The sequence below is a fragment of the Astatotilapia calliptera genome, chromosome 17, assembly GCF_964374335.1.
Source record: "Astatotilapia calliptera chromosome 17, fAstCal68.1, whole genome shotgun sequence".
Lineage (NCBI taxonomy): Eukaryota > Metazoa > Chordata > Actinopteri > Cichliformes > Cichlidae > Astatotilapia > Astatotilapia calliptera.
In genome coordinates, this window is record NC_137438.1 from 8,298,545 (window position 1) to 8,310,594 (window position 12,050).

At 44.2% G+C, this 12,050-nt stretch overlaps 1 long non-coding RNA gene across 1 annotated transcript; it reads right to left on the reverse strand.

The window, feature by feature from the left end:
- Positions 1-3,037: 3,037 nt before the first annotated feature.
- On the reverse strand, positions 3,038-5,261 carry LOC145421625 (uncharacterized). Its single transcript, XR_013903000.1, has 2 exons — positions 3,372-5,261; positions 3,038-3,288 (listed from the first exon to the last, which is right to left on the reverse strand). It is a non-coding gene; the product is annotated as an uncharacterized LOC145421625 (long non-coding RNA).
- Between the last annotated feature and the right edge of the window lie 6,789 nt (positions 5,262-12,050).

Here is a 12,050-nt window from a genome sequence, read left to right on the forward strand (position 1 = left end):
AAGCTGAAGGGGTGAAGCTTCCTTTTACAAACAAGTTCCAGTGTGTAGAAAATCATGAATTGCCCTTATGGGGTGCTCATTATGTAGCTGTTTTTCTAGCAACAGTGCCGGTACAGAGGCTTCATCTGCCAATCATCTGGCACTGGCACTATTCTTTTCTATTTTCTTATGTGTTTAGCAGGTTCTGTGCTTTACACTGGCACCACATCATTAGGAAATAGGTTTCAGATGGCCAAAAACACAGTCTGGTTGATTTTCAATATGCTGCACCATCCTGCCTTCATCAGAAATGAAAGTGGTTAGCATAATGGAGTGCAATAATTAAAGGTCAAAATCTTCACGTCACACATGAACGTCTCATGGTCCATTTGCCATCTTGTTCATCAATCTTTAAAAAGAGTTCATCTGCACTTTAAAGTCACCAATCTATAGCATCAGCCTGATACACATGGTCCTGGCTCTGTTCTGTGTGTGACTTTAAGGGATTTTATGTTTATTGTTGCATATAAAAGAAAATATTCTCATTTCCCTTCACTGGCATGCAAAACACAATTTCATGCATATATTTTTAAGAATTTGTCTCCAGGACTGAGCACCTCCACCAGAGTGCCAAAACCACTGCCGAGTATTTTCTTGAACATATCGTTACCAAGCCTGAGAAAGAAAAATATGATTCTGGAGTAAGTTGCATGAAGGGGGAGAGACCGTCCCCAATGGGTGGTGAGTGGAGCTTTAATAGACATGTAGGTAAAGGAACATGAGGAGGTGTTGGATAGGTGTGGTGTCAGGGAGAGAAATGCAGAAGATGAAAAGGCTGGAAATGGCTGTGATGAACACATATGTCAAGAAAAGGGAAGAACATAGGTGGCTGTTTAAGAGTGAAGGAAAGTACACACACGGGGACTACTTCTTATGCAGAAGTTGCAATCTGCAAGAGACTGGAGACTGCAAGGTGGTGTCAGGAGATAATGTAGCTAATCAGCATTGGATGGAAGTGTTTAGGATCACCTTGGAAAGCGAGAAGAGGAAGCGAGTGACGGCAGAGACAAGGAAGCTGAGCTGAGCTGCCTCACAAAGAGATTTGTGACACAAGGATCGGCGCAAGAGTGAAAGACAAGGTTTACAAGATGGCAGTGAGACCTTCTATGATGTTTGGTTTGGTAGCATTGACAAAAAGACCTGCAGGTGGCAGAGTTGAAATTTTCATTAGAAATGATCAGAGGGACAGCTCAGGTGGAGTGGTTTGGAGACAAAGTTAGAGAGGCAACGCTGGGATGGTTTGGTAATGTGCAGAGGAGGGACAGTGGATATACTGGACGACTGCCAGGCAGGATAAAAAGGAGACCACAGAGAATATTCATGTAGTAGTGAAGGAGGACATGCAGAGGGTTGGTGTGACAGAAGAGGATGCTAGAGATATGGTGAAATGGAGCTAAAGCTGCTGTGGCGACTTCTAAAGGGAGCAGCCAAGAGAGGAAGAAGAAGATTATTACTGTGCTTGACTGGCCAGCCAACTTGTCTGACCTGAACTTCTGAGAGAATTAATAGGCTATTGTCAAGAGGAAGATAAGAAACAACCGACTCAAAACAGACGAGCTGAAGGCCGCTATCAAAGAAACTGGACTTCAATAACACTTCAGCAGTGCCACAATCTTGTGGCTTCAGCCTCCTGCTGATATGATGTAGTCATTTCTGGTAAAGGTCCAACAGCCAAGTATAAATGAACATACCTTTCAGAAGTTGGACATCTCTCTACGGTAAATCCTTGAGTCTTTTGAGATCCTGGATTTCTAATTTTCATAAGATATAAGCCATAATCATCAAAATCAAAACCAAAAAGACTTGAAATGCTGGATTTAACTTTATGTGTAATGAATGTGGCAGGGATAGCTCTACTACTCTAAGGGACTCTTGAGCCAGGTACTGTCTCTGTGCACTGCTTGCGCTGGATTGGTTGCTACCCACTGCTTCACCGAGTGAATGGGTTAAATGCAGAGGACAAAATATCCCACCCATGGGATTACAAGGGGTTTGGAAATAAATAAATATGACAGCATCCACCCATTCGCTTATCCTTTTTCATGGTCACAGGGGGCACTGGAGCCTATCCCAGCTGTCATAGGGCAAGAGGCAGGGTACACCCTGGACAGGTGGCCAGTCTATCGCAGGTCTAACACACAGAGACAGACAACCATTCGAACTCGCATTCACACCTATGGTGACCTATTGATCAATTAACCTATCCCCACTAACTGCATGTCTTTGGACTGTGGGAGGAAGCCGGAGAAACTGTGGAGAACCCACGCAAACATGGGGAGAACATGCAAAGTCCACACAGAAAGATCCTGGCCTGATGGTGGAATTGAACTCATACCTTTTTGCTGTGTGGCAACAGTGCTAACCCCCGTGTCACCGTGCTGTCTAAATAAATCCTGTTTGAAAAGAAATATGAAAGCAGACTTTTTTTTAAAGAAATTTCAAATTTTCCTGCTAAATGTAAGTTTCAGATGCACTTCTATATTTGAATTTGAAATCTACTATTTCCTGTTTGCTAGGCACTAGTTATTAATTTGTACTGTACTGTAGGCCAGCGGTCCCCAACCCCCAGGCCTCGGACTGGTACCAGTCCGTGAGTCGTTTGGTACCGGCCGCGAGAGTTGAGGCTCAGGTGTGAAATGTATAGTTTTCAGGGTTTTTATCGGTTTTCAGTGTTATTTTGTTATCATTTTTATCGTTTACTCGGTTTTCCTGGGTCTTTTCACGTGTGTTATGAATAAATTTTCTTTTTTTCGGTACCGGTACTAGTTTTATTTTGTTGTATTTATCCGCGACACCTTAAAGGCCGGTCCATGAAAATATTGTCGGGCATAAACCGGTCCGTGGCGCAAAAAAGGTTGGAGACCGCTGCTGTAGGCTACATGTGAAATACACAGATTTTCATCTTTGTTTACATGTTCAACCTTAAAGATAAGCAAGAGTGTGTTTCTTTATCATAGAAAACCTGTCATGGCTACTGAACGGACTCACGCGCAGACAGTTCTTTCAAGGAAACAAAAAGGGGATTTATTTACAATAGGGATCACCTTAGTGCAAAATATATGTACAGTGAGTTGGGAGGGGGTCCAGGGCTCCAGGGAGAGAAGGGGGGGGGAATCCACACACACGCTTCCTCTTCCACTCAGTCACCGCCACCGCTCCTCCGCACACACGCACTCCTCTTCAGCCGCACTCGCTCCAACACTCCACACACTGCCCCACTTGGACAGGTCCGGTGATTCGGTCCAGAATCTACAGACAGAAGGTCAAAGGTTAGTTCCACAACATAAAACACATGTAAGCGATTCTTCTTTGAATATGCCGCGAGCACGAACTCAGGTGGTTCAACGTTCCAGCGGTGAGCTGCTCTGTGCCACTGCCTTAAATAGCAGCTGGGGAAATCAGCCAGATCAGCCGCAGGTGGACACCATCACACGGGTGCGTGGGCCAAGAGTGAGAGCCCGTAATGAGCTCCACCCAGGCAGAGAGGAGGAGGAGAGACAAAAAACCAAAACTAACAACAACAAAACCTGTAGCCAGCGTGGGCCAACCAGAGAGACACGGGGACCGTGACAAAACCTGAGACAGGTGATGCTCAAAAAACTGAATATTATACAAAATTGTGTTCAGATGTTCAGTTAACAAAGCCTGATCCTTTCCCGCTCACTGTTTTCAGTATAAACTCATTTCCATGGGCATCAGCGCATTACTATTACTATTACTATTACTATCCGAGGATTCCTTACACCATGAAAAGCTCGTCCTTGACACTTCTTCACCTCGCAGACAGTCACTTAAGGTTGCCCCTTCCTCTGTAAGCAGCACCCACCTGCTGTCGTCTGTCGAGTCTCAGTGTTTCCATAAAGAACAGAAACTGACTAATAAGAAAACCAGGTTATTAACCACCCAGTGGTGTTTTCATGAAAATCAAACACCACAGAAATCACATTTTACTTACTCCACTAACCCACAGAAACCGGTCAGAATAAAAAAAAAATCTTCATCATGTAGTGAGACTACATAAAAAAAATCAAATCAGGCCTGGAGAAAATGTGGCTAACGTTGAAAAACTACAAAACAGACAAGAAGAAAACGGGAGAGGAGCTGATAGCCGGCTGGAGACTGTGTGCATATATGCTGCAGTAGCTAAATGACTAATGAAGAGCAGGTGTTCGTGCGAAAGCAAGGCTACTCACTAGGGCAACTAGCGGGCTCCTGAGGAGAGGGTTTATTCTCTCAGTTTGTGATGTTACTACACAACAAAACATTTTACTACTTTCTTTTGAGCAGCTGGCTTTGCTCGGGTTTTTGACATTTCCTTGCTGGTAAATGCAGAACTCGGAAAGCTCCGAGCCCGAGAGGGGGCTTAGTTCAGATCTGTGCAAATCTCTCTGGTGCTGTGTCATATTTATTTTAGAAGCCTAGTAGATAGAGATAGCTGCTGCTGCTGCTGTCTGCTGTTCAATAATAGATAACTGCTCATTCCTTTAAAGAAAAAAAAAAAATAGAAAAGCTCACTAGTCATTGTTTCCTGCTGAGAGTTCGGCAAGAGGAAGATATATGAGAATGAAAGCAAGGCCGAGATGGACAGAAGAAGAAAGGATCACGCCGTCGCGCCTCTGAAGTCAAAGTCCGGAGAACAAAATGCCTCACACCAGTGGGCCAGTGTCAGAAAGGAGTCAATTAGTTATCCTTTGGTGGGGGGGAGGAGAGGAAAGACAAATTTATGTTGGTGAGGTTGTGTGAAGATGACTCACTGGGCCTGACACACACACACTCCCTCCTATAGAAGCGCTTTCATCGCTTCATCTCTCTCATGTCCTCCCTCTTCCATCCCCTCTCTCTATCTCTTAACCTCTTTCTGTCGCTCACTCTTTCTGCCGGTGATGAAGTCATGCCACCACGCCCGGCTCTCCCCCTGTGCTCCCCACGCTCGCACGCCTGTTACTACCAAAAGCCATTAACCCTTGGAACCAAGGAGCTGAGGCGGCACACGGCATCATTCATAAGAAATGAGCTCAGTTTAACACTCGTGGCCAGAGGTGACATGCTGCTTTCCCTTCGATGGCATGAAAAGCAGGGCAGCGGCGGTGGCCAAGCATTAACTTTCCTGCACGATTCACTTTTTTTCCCCTTGAGATTCTCGGTCAGTGGGATTCTGCAATTGAAGGGGTGTTAAATCCTTGATAGCAAAGTTTATCTTGTGCAGCTGTTGAACACACTATAGACATCTAGGCTTGGCTGATTCTCACTTGAGGTTGCGCTGATTTATCAGTCTTGCAGGCGCTGCCACAAGTCCCATGACAACCTGTGGAGAGCTTGTTTTAAAGAGTATGTATTTAATTTTTAAAAAATCGTTATTCATCTAAAGGGTTTAAAAAACGGTAAAGAAAACAACATTTTTTGCTTGATTTAATGAATAAAAAGTGAGCTAGTGACAAAGATCGTTGGGCAGGTGATCATATTATAGAACTAAAGAAAATAGAGACGCACCAGGTGGAAGCTGTGGCTGAATATAGTACTCAAGAAATAGGAATGTAATTTCTAAAAGGTCTGTGCTCATCTGAGCTTCACAGCTAACTGAATTAAACGTACAGTCGAGGCACGCAGTGTGCTCACCACTTTTGTGTGTTTAGTATGTGGGTCGGAGTGAATGTGGATAGAAAAAACATACTATGAGTTGTGAAGGAATAACGGGATACATTTAAGTTGAGCACCAAAGACAAATGATCCGGCATGACATTCTCATAATAAATCAGACAAAATACTGCAAATAATAATTTCTGCATTTGTGCGATTGAAATGAATTGAAATGACGCGGTTTTAAAGATTTGGCCTAAATAATTTTGGAGTGAATGAGCCTTAACATGATGACACCGTGTCACCTGTGAAACCCCTTTTTTTTTTATAAAAGGGAACATTATCAGTGATGTGCTATTTTGCAAAACTTGCCGTGAGAGAAAACTTGACGTGCTGAAACAATATTGCCTGCGTCTGCCAGCCATCTGCGGCTCCATATTATCCTTATTGTCTGTTCATAATAGAACCCCACAAAGCAATGGTGCCTCTTTTTGTCAGAACTGAAGATGCTTTTTTTTTTCTTCTTTCCTTCACAGGAAACTGTCACTGGACACCGTCTCCGTTTACATTCGCAGTGAGATCTGCAGCAATCGATCCATAAACTGTGAGCAGCTAATGTGCAGCTTCTTGGCCGTGCAGTAAGGCTAATTAAAACATGGAGTGTAAGTTAAGATCAATAACAGGCTGTCGAGCTTTATTTTGGAGGCTGGATGGTATGAAGCTTGGGATATCTTCATCTCTGATGCAACACGTCTTGAAGTTGATATTCATTTTTGGTTTAACTGGCTCATATATTTATTTGAAGTTTCAGGATGCAGACACAGGTTTGCTGTGTTCTTAAAAAGATGTAAATTGTTCATTTGGCCATGAATTAATGCATAATGAGTGTGAGTGTAGTTTTTTTTAAAGGTTCACTAATGTTTGTTTATTTTGATCATGGTTAGAGCCACACCCAGGGGCAGAGATGGGCTCAATGTCTTGTGCACCTAATTAAATATTCCATCCATCCGCTGTCTTGACAACTTGTCCAAATGAGGGTCTCGAAAGAATGAAGATGCACCCTTTGGTCAGTTCACCAGTCTATCACAGTTCCATCCAAAAGTGAAGAAAAATCATTTTAAGCCTAGTTATGTCCAGCAACTTGAAAAAGTGTCACAAAAAGAAGGAAACTGATGTTGTGTCACTCAGAGTGGTTTCAGCTCAGAGCAAGTAACAGTACAGTACATATATACTATATTACCAAAAGTGTTACTTTACACCAGGGGTCCCCAATCCCAGTCCACGAGGGCTGGGATTGGGACATATCTAAACCCAGCAGGTTTTAGATGTGTCCTTGATCCATCACAGCTGATGTAAATGGATAAATTACCTTCTCAACATGTCTTGAAGTTCTCAGAGGCCTGGTAACGAACTAATCATGTGATTCAGGTGTGTTGACCAAGGGTGAGGTCTAAAACCTGCAGGGACACCGGCGCTCGTGGACTGGGATTGGGGGGCCCTGCTTTACACAGTAATTATTTTTATGTCTCTGATTTGGTACAGATCTCCATCCCATCCCAGTGCCTCAGGTCCTCCTCTTCTTTCTGTTCCTTCGTTTCGTCTTCTTACCATGGAGGGCAGGGATTTTAGTTACTTTGCACCTCGACTTTGGAATTCCCTACCCGCTGACCTCAGAAACATCACTTCATTCCCCCTTTTTAAGTTCACCCTGAAAACCCACCTCTTCAAGATAGCCTATTCTATATAACTTCTCCATGCTCTTAAACCTTCTTTTATTATTGTGTTTATTTCCAGTTTTTATGCTTGTCTTATTTGCTCTGTACAATGTCCTTGGGTGTTTTGAAAGGCACTTTTGTTAGGATGCCTGGGTCGTTGACCCAGGGGTTTTGAGTTTATTATATTATTTATACTTTCTAGTCTTTGGTTTCTTTGAGTTCTGTCTTATAGTTTATGTCTCTGTCTTCTCTAGCTGCTCTGTCTCCCCTGTCAGCTGTATCCCCTTGTCTAGTTCGCGTCTCTGTGTGTCCTTAGTGGCTATATCCCCGTGTCCAGTCAGTGTTTGTGTCTGCCCTGGTCCCACGTCTCTGTTCCCTCTGTTGCAGTGCGTGCGAGTCTGTGTCTTTGTTCAGTCTGTGTTATGTGTTTCCTGTTTTACTTTGAAAGTCCATGTCTGATGTTAATGTGTCTGGTTTTGCTTCCCCTTGTCTCGTTAGGCCTGATTTGCCCCAGCTGTGTTTCCCTCCTGTTACCCATTCCCTGATTGCTCCCTCTGTGTATTTAAGCCCTGTGTTTCTCTGTGTCCGTGTCGCAGTGTTGGGGAGTAACGGAATACATGTACCGCCGTTACGTATTTAGAATACAAAATATGAGTAACTGTATTCCGTTACTGTTTAAAAAGGTGGTATTCAGAATACAGTTACTTTGTTGAAATAAATGGATTACACTGCGGTACTTTCCTGTTTCATTTTGTCGCGGGTCAGGACTGTTTGGGTTTTGTTTGACAGCTACGTTCTTTCGTTCCAGGCGGCAGCGTTACGGTTGCCATGGTTACAGGGCGACGCTCTCTCTCTCTTTCTGCGACTGTGTGTTTCCTGGGTGAGAGAGCGCCTTTTCGTTGTTGTTGTTGTTGTGCTAAGCTAACAGGCAGAATGCTACAAGCATAGCTCTAAAGAATGTAGCATCATGGGCAGTGTAGTCCGTGCTGCAGGGAGAATGCACTGCCATACACGTTATGTGTCTGTGAGCGCGAGGAGGGAGAAAAAGGAGAGTGGAAAGGTACGAGTTGTCGTCGAGGAAAAACGGGAGCTGGAAGCATGTAAATATAATAATAACCACTGCAGCCAAGAAGAGTGCCTGACGAGCCCAGTTGTAAGTAAGCTATTAAGACTCGACTGTACACCGTGTTCGTGTTTTCCTCCGAAAACAATAAGTTCCGTTGGAGCAGTCTTTCAACGCCTCTCTCTGTCTCTGCTAGCAAAGTTGACCCACACAACAGAGTAAAGCTATTTTTCGGCTACGAGCCGACAGGGACCCCGCCGTATTAGTCAGAGGTCCCTTTACTACAGTTCGGAGTCGCGGACCTTCAGTAACAGTAATAAATCACACAGCAATAGTACATTCACGTTGTTGTAAAAAGCACGATAATATATTAAGTAATCCAAAGTATTCAGAATACGTTACTCTCATTGAGTAACGTAACGGAATACGTTACAGAATACATTTTGGGGCATGTATTCTGTATTCTGTAACGGAATACATTTTAAAAGTAACCTTCCCAACACTGCCGTGTCGCGATCTACCGTTTACTTTGCTGTGTGTTTTGTCAATCCGCTGGTGTTAGTTTATTTTTGAGTTTTTCCAGTTATGTTATGTTTGCGTTCAGCATTAAAGCTGTTTTGGTTTAAGTTCTGTCTCCGGAGTCTGCACCTTGGGTCCTATCCCTGTCCGCACACAGCCGTCACCTAACAACTTTTAAATAAAATGTATTAATATTATTATTATTATCTGACTACTATAGAGGGTATTAATTAGAGCAATGTTTGTAGCCAATATTTTGACAGACAAAAAGCTGGACGACTTTGGTTCTGGGGCAGGGACCATTCATTTTCCCAAAGAGTCCCACGAGAAACTGAGGTTGTTGTGGAGGACAAGACAAGAAACCTCAGTCGAAGTAAATTCTGTTCAGTGTTGATTTTTATCTCTTTAGAAGCTTATTGGTGCTAACTCACCACAACAATCCCAGTTTTTCATGTGGCTCCTTGGGAAAATGAACTGCCCACCATGGTTCTGGAGACTAGGAGCAAATCTGCCTCAGAGTGCGTGTTTACTATGCTAACTACTATGTTAACTATAGTGTTGGGAAGGTTATTTTAATCTGTATTCCATAACAGATTACAGATTACATGCCCCAAAATGTATTTTGTAACGTATTCTGTTACTTTACTCAATGAGAGTAACGTATTCTGAATACTTTGGATTACTTAATATATTATCAAGCTTTTTGCAACTACATGAATGTACTATTGCTATTTATAGTCTTTAAATGTGCACTATAAATGTGTGTGTGTGTGTGTATATATATATATATATATATATATATATATATATATATATATATATATATATATATATATTCCCCTCTCGCCCCTGTGGGTGGTCAATCCTTCAAGCTCGGGTCCTCTACCAGAGGCCTGGGAGCTTGAGGGTCCTGCGCAGTATCTTAGCTGTTCCCAGGACTGCGCTCTTCTGGACAGAGATCTCCGATGTTGTTCCCGGGATCTGCTGGAGCCACTCACCTAGCTTGGGAGTCACTGCACCTAGTGCTCCGATTACCACGGGGACCACCGTTACCTTCACCCTCCACATCCTCTCGAGCTCTTCTCTGAGCCCTTGGTATTTCTCCAGCTTCTCGTGTTCCTTCTTCCTGATATTGCTGTCATTCGGAACCGCTACATCGATCACTACGGCCGTCTTCTTCTGTTTGTCTACCACCACTATGTCCGGTTGGTTAGCCACCACCATTTTGTCCGTCTGTATCTGGAAGTCCCACAGGATCTTAGCTCGGTCATTCTCCACCACCCTTGGGGGCGTCTCCCATTTTGGCCTTGGGACTTCCAGGTTATACTCGGCACAGATGTTCCTGTACACTATGCCGGCCACTTGGTTATGGCGTTCCATGTATGCCTTGCCTGCTAGCATCTTGCACCCTGCTGTTATGTGCTGGATTGTCTCTGGGGCATCTTTACACAGCCTGCACCTGGGGTCTTGCCTGGTGTGATAGACCCCAGCCTCTATGGATCTTGTGCTCAGAGCTTGTTCTTGTGCTGCCATGATTAGTGCCTCTGTGCTGTCTTTCAGTCCAGCTTTGTCCAGCCACTGGTAGGATTTCTGGATATCAGCCACCTCCTCTATCTGCCGGTGGTACATACCGTGCAGGGGCCTGTCCTTCCATGATGGTTCCTCGTCTCCCTCCTCTTTCTTGGGTTTCTGCTGCCTGAGGTATTCACTGAGCACTCGGTCAGTTGGGGCCATCTTCCCAATGTATTCTTGGATGTTCGTTGTCTCATCCTGGACTGTGGTGCTGACACTCACCAGTCCCCGGCCCCCTTCCTTCCGCTTAGCGTACAGCCTCAGGGTGCTGGACTTGGGGTGAAACCCTCCATGCATGGTAAGGAGCTTTCTTGTCTTTATGTCAGTGGCTTCTATCTCCTCCTTTGGCCAGCCTATTACCCCAGCAGGGTACCTGATCACGGGCAGGGCGTACGTGTTGATGGCCCGGATCTTGTTCTTACCATTCAGCTGATTCCTCAGGACTTGCCTGACCCTCTGCAGGTACTTGGTGGTTGCAGCCTTTCTAGCGGCCTCTTCATGGTTCCCATTTGCCTGCGGGATCCCCAGGTACTTGTAACTGTCCTCTATGTCTGCAATGTTGCCTTCTGGTAGTTCAATCCCCTCAGTTCTGACTACCTTCCCTCTCTTTGTTACCATCCAACTACACTTCTCCAGTCCGAACGACATTCCAATGTCATTGCTGTATAGCCTGGTAGTGTGGATCAGTGAATCGATGTCTCGTTCACTCTTGGCATACAGCTTGATGTCATCCATGTACAGGAGGTGGCTGACAACTGCTCCATTCCATAGTCGGTATCCGTAGCCAGTCTTGTTAATGATCTCGCTGAGGGGGTTCAGGCCTATGCAGAACAGCAGTGGGGACAGAGCATCTCCTTGGTAGATCCCACACTTGATGGTAACTTGTGCTATGGGCTTGGAGTTGGCCTCTAGTGTTGTACGCCACATCCCCATTGAGTTCCTGATGAAGGCTCTTAGGGTCCTGCTGATCTTGTACAATTCTAAGCATTCCAGTATCCAGCTGTGGGGCAGCTGGATATATATATATATATGTGGGAAAAACTCCTTCCCGTGTAAGAATCATGGTTTCCAGGTTGTCTAAGTGATTAAAATGATAAAGTGACCACACTCTACACTGCTACAAACACGAGCAATCGTGTTTACAGACAGAAAGAAAATGATACCAAGGGGTGGCTGAAGAGGTTTGCGGAGTCCTGTATTTGTTGGTACAGTCCAGCTGCTGTGATGGGATTTGCGTTATCCCTTAACTGTAGAGGCTGTTTTACAGAGCATACCGATACATAGAAGCTGATTAGCTGTAGGGAAATTTGACTTTAATATTTAGGTGGGTGTTATATATATGGAGTTTATTTTAATTATATTTTACTTGCAGGCCACCTTTTATTGTAATCAAATTTCATTCTCTGTCACTTAGCTACGGTTAAAAGGGTTTATGTCAATTACGCTCCTGGTGTGTATTCACGGCACTCATTAGCAATTTGCCATAGCACCTGTGCTGTTAATGTGTTTCGTATGAATTGACGGGGCTCTCACTGCTCTGAATAATAGACTGCAGCAGACTCTGT